This window comes from Echinops telfairi, unplaced genomic scaffold (assembly GCF_000313985.2).
Source record: "Echinops telfairi isolate 266 unplaced genomic scaffold, ASM31398v2 ScPeMD7_7458;HRSCAF=8496, whole genome shotgun sequence".
NCBI classification, from domain to species: domain Eukaryota; kingdom Metazoa; phylum Chordata; class Mammalia; order Afrosoricida; family Tenrecidae; genus Echinops; species Echinops telfairi.
Genome location: NW_022111358.1, coordinates 50,306,903 through 50,312,185, shown reverse-complemented (window position 1 = coordinate 50,312,185; position 5,283 = coordinate 50,306,903).

Genomic DNA, 5,283 nt, shown 5'->3' with positions numbered 1-5,283 from the left:
AGCAGAACCCTCAAACCCTCGGGTGGCAGGGCTCCAAGGGCCTGGGGACAGCAGGCCCCGCTGTTTGAGTCAGGGCAGCTGCTCCCCGCCAGGAGCAGGGGGATTTGTGAATGTGTGATGCCTCATCCCAGGGCCAGTCCCAGACCCTGTGACTCAGCAGGGAGGCTGGAGGCCACGGAGCCTCCGCAGGGGCTGTGGGGGTGGGGTGGGGGTGGGACGGCGGCAACTCTCCCACGGGCTGCTGGGACCTGCAGAATCTCACACCTCAGAACTCAGCATGGCCCAGAGGACTGGCCAGCAACTCACTGAGGAAGAGGCCCTCAGACCCCGGGATGGGAGCCAGGGACTTCCCGCCAGCCGGCCTGGGGGCTGAGGCTCAGGGGCCGCCAGACCATAGGGCTCTGCCAGGGAGGACCGGAGGTGGGAAGAGAAGTGGTTGCCCGGGGGCGGGCTGTCCCAGGGCCATGCCTGTGAGATGACTGTGTCTCTTGGGGCACAGCTTCCTGCTGGCCAGGCCCATCCCGGCCCTGCCCAGGGAAGTCCCTAGGCCCCCGCCCCCGCCCACTGGATGATGGGAAGAGCCCAGGCGTGGGGTCTGGGCCCAGGGGTTCTCTGGGAGCTGGGCCTGGGAACGATGGGCCTGGAACACTGCCAACCCACGTGGGGAAACTGAGGCATGGGGGGGCTGGACAGGAAGTTCGGGCTATCAGCCTTGGCCACCCACGCACCCTTTGTCTCCTACTCAGGGGCTGTGTTTCCTGCTGCGACTCCCAGCCTGAAGTCCGGGACGTGTGTCCAGTGACAGAGGGGCCCGTCCGGCCTTGCCCCCCTACCCTCTGACAGGTCTAGGTCCCCTCCTTTGCTCCAGACCTTGGGGTGCCCTGCCCAATGCCTCCTAAATACTAGTGTGACCTCTGCACCCCCCCACCCCCCCACCCCACCCCCGTTCCTCCCATCCACCTCTTCCCCCATTCCAGCCGAAAGTAGAAGCATGACTGTAGGGCGGGGGGCAGGCTGAGCCCCCCGTGACCACACCGGCAGGCCAGGGACCACCGTCCAGCCACACCTCCCCTTGGGCTGCCCTCGAAACTGTTCTCTACGCTCCAGGGCGTGTGCCAAGACCCCACGCACCTGGCCCAGCGAGGGGACACAGCACCCCAGTTCTAGTACAAAGACCTCAACCCAGAGATGAGACGCTGCACCCCAGTTCGTGTGCTAAAACCCCACCATGGGAACCTGGTGCCTCGATTTCCCATGTGAAATGAAATGCAGCCGGCCCGCCAAGGGATCCTGTACCCCGACTGCTGCATCGAGAGCTCAGGTAACCCCGATTCCTAGACCGTTTGCTGTGGCGACAGGGCCTTCATCAGGCCACTCTTCCTGAAGCCCTGCCTGGGCCTTCACATAGGAGGCATTTGGAGCTGCCCGGCCCTGGGGCAGCCCCCCGTGGACAGTGACTGGGGGAGGGGCTGTGGGTCCCAGGGGCCATCTCCACCTCACTGCCCTGTGATGCCTGGGGAACCCCAGAGCAGAGCACCCCTTCTTAACTGGCCCCTCACCCCAAAGGGTTTGGCCAGGGGCGCTGTGTCTATGCCACCTCCCAGTCCCTACCCACCATCCAGTAGCCAAACAGCAGCCAGCTGTGCAGAGCTGCGTAGGACCCAGGGCCCCTGGCAGGGCCGGGAACCAGGAAGGGGATTCTTTTCCTCTTGGCAAGGACCTCCCCCACGGGTGCTGGGTTAGAGGGGCATGGGGAGCCCCAGGGGCCAGCACCCCCCACACCTGGGGCTTCAAACCCTTCCTGGGTGCTGGGTGCCCTGAGAAGGGACGCAAAGGCAGGGGAGAACCAGCCCAAACCCTGTGCCTGTCCCTCCCAGCTGCCCCCGCCCCCACCCACCAGCATGGCCTGCCCAAGGAGGTGCTGCGGCCCCTTCTCCGGGCCTCCCACAGCATTTGTCCTGGGGCTGGGCCTAGGCTCGGCACCCCCTGATGGTCATGGGGTGCGAGCGCAGGCACGCCATCAGTCCCGTTGCTGCCTTGCCGCATGGGGGGCTGGGCTTTGGGAGACAGCAGCAGTCTGAGGAAGCCTGGCCTGGACTCTGGGCTGGCTGAGAAACCCCATCTGGACGCCAGGACACCCAGAAGGGCCGGCCGACCTCGGCCAACCTGGACCCTCGCTGCGGGCCCCCTCACTGTCCCCTGGGCTCCCCGTTACAGGAGGGTTTTGAGCATCATAGAAAGGAGCCAAGCTGGGACCCCCTGACTCTCCTAGAGCCCCCTTGGCTCCTGTCCAGCCCGCCCTCCAGGCCACCGCGAGACGCTGGGTAGTGGGCAGTTCCAGCAGAGGTGGCCTGAAGTGGCCAACAGGCCGAGAGCCTGGCTTCCTCCCTGAGGTGTTTGCAGGACCCACCCGTGAGGGATGACACCCCAGGCCCCAGGCCTCCCCTGGGCCTGACTTGTGTCAACTCCAGCGCTCCAAGCCCCTCTAAATGCCCCATGCTCAAAGACACAGCTACCAGAGCCCCCTAAGTCCCCCGCCCCCACTCCTCACTGCGATGCCAGGTGAGGGCAAGAGCCCAGGGGGGCGCTGGCTTGGAGTGGCAGTCACAGCTCACAGCGCGAGCACCCTCCTCCTCTGCAAACTGACAAGTGGGTTGTGAAGACAAACCCCAGCCACGTTGAGTTGGCGGCCACCGCTCCGAGAGCAGCAAGCCCCCTCCCCGCTCCGCTCCGCGCGCGAGCTGGCTGCCGGAAGCCCAGCTGACGGGCTGCTGGCACTGGAGCCAGGCGCCGCGCCTGGCCCTGCCAGTTCCCACCCCACCCGCTCACACCCGCACTCTGGCTGCCCACGCTCGGCCGGCTTCCTGCCCGGGCCGCGCCTCCCGCCTGGCTACGAGCGACTGAGCGGGATGCCCGGCTCTGGGGCTGTCCCCGGGTCTCCCCAGGGGACACCAGGCACGGCTGTGACACCGGGCTGACGGGTGGCCAGGCAGGGGGGGCATCGGTTGAGCCACTGGAAGGCATGGGTCCAGCCTGCTGGGAGACAGGCGAGTCCACCCCAAGGAAGAGGGGGACCAGCAGAGGGACTCAGAGGGGGGTCCCCCATTCAGGGAGGATGCCGGGCACACCTGGGGGTGTGGCCTCTGGATGCCTCACTGAGTAGGGAGCTCCTTGGGGTGACGTGCTGGGTGTGCATGGGCGGGGGAGGGGGGCCCTGTACTGTATGCTCCTAGTGTGCATCTGTGCGGGGGCATCTGAGTGTGCAGGGCACGCACGTGTCCGGGGTGACCCTAGGTGTGTGGGGGCGGTGGGGCACCACGTCCATGAAGGGGGGCTACGAGGGGCATGTGCATGCAGGGCGTGCACATGTGTGTGGAAAGGGTGCAGGCCAGCAGACAACCCCCCTCCAGGTGCTCAAGGCCAAGCCAGTTCTGGCCGAGGAGCTCAGGCAGGGGGAGCTCCCTCCCTGGGTCTGGGCAAAGTGCCTCTTGGTGTTCCACCAGACAGGGGGTGCCTTGGAGAGAGCACCCACACTTCCAGACTTACCCTGGGTGGGAGGGGGACTGACGCCCTAGCCTCAGGCCACTCCAGCCCCCAGAGCACTGGCAGCACAGTCCCCAGCTGGCCACCTCCCACTGGCTTCCAAGGGTGTGTGTGTGTGTGGGGGCGCCTCTTGGTACAGCAGCTCCCCCCTCGTGGCCCCGCCACAGAATGCAGAGAGCACCCGCCACGCAGTCTGCAGAGGCACAGGTCCTCTGAGATGGGGCTGTCACCCCCAGCTGAGAAACAGCTGCCGCCCTCACCGGACAGGTGCTGGGCCAGGCGAGGCTGGGTGGAGAGGGAGAGGGAAAGAGAAGCAGGGGTGGGGGAAACTGGGGGAGAGGCCTACGGAGTCGGGGCTGGAGAGGGAGAGGCAGAGAAGGCCACTTACAAGCTACCCCCAGGCCTAACCTAGTCCTGGGGCGATTGAGGGGCGGGGCCCAGAAACCTCCCCACGTGGGCTACGAGAACCTTCTGGACGCCCCATTGGCCCCCAGGGCAGTGTTCTCCAGCTATAACTGGAATGCTATGTGGCCGTTGGGCCACAAGACCATCAGCTTTGGATGACAGGACTGGCCGGCAGGACAGCCCAGGAATTAATAAAAGGAAAGGAAGTAGGATGTGGATCTGGTTCCTATTAAGAGGGTAAATTTAGCCCTTTGGCTGGGACGGCGGGAGCCGTGGGCGGCCTGTGCACCCACTGGGCGGGCTCTGGGCGGTGACTCAGGGCCACTCCTGCCCCAGTGGGTCAGCTTCTCCCTACCTTCTCCCAGGCCCACGCCTCTCTGCCCTCACCCGCACCCTCTCCCTGCTGCGGCCATCTGGCAGGCCAGCCAGGTCTGCCCACCTCGGTCGGCCTCTGAGGGCTGAGTGAGCAGGCAGGGGTCGTGGGAAGGCCACCAGGGTTCAGCGTCCCGAGGCTCTAGGTCAAACCAGGCCCGGTGAAGTCAACACAGCAAGAGGTGCTGTCCTGATGTGGATGGGGCACATGCCTGCTCACACTCACACACGTACACACACACGGGCACACGCACACACAGTCACCTACACTCACATGTATACACACCCAGGGCACACCCAGTCACCCACACTCACACGTATACACACACGGGCACACTTAGTCACCCACACAAACTCACACGTATACACACACGGGCACACCCAGTCACCCACACAAACTCACACATATACACACACGGGCACACCCAGTCACCCACACTCATGTATACACACACGGGCACACTTAGTCACACACATGTATACACACTAGTACTCAGTCACACACACTCACCCACACGTATACACACAGGCACACTCAGTCACACACACACACTCACACGTATACACACACGGGCACACTTAGTCACACACACACACACATATACACACACTAGCACACCGTCACCCACACTCACACGTATACACACACGGGCACACTTAGTCACACACTCACACATATACACACACGAGCACACCCAGTCACCCACACGCATACACACACGGGCACACTTAGTCACACACACACTCACACATGTATGCACACTAGCACACTCAGTCACACATACTCACCCATACTCACACGTATACACACACGGGCACACTTAGTCACACATTCACACATATACACACACTAGCACACCCAGTCACCCACACGGGCACACTTAGTCACACACACACTCACACATGTATACACACTAGCACACTCAGTCACACATACTCACCCACACTCACACGTATACACAC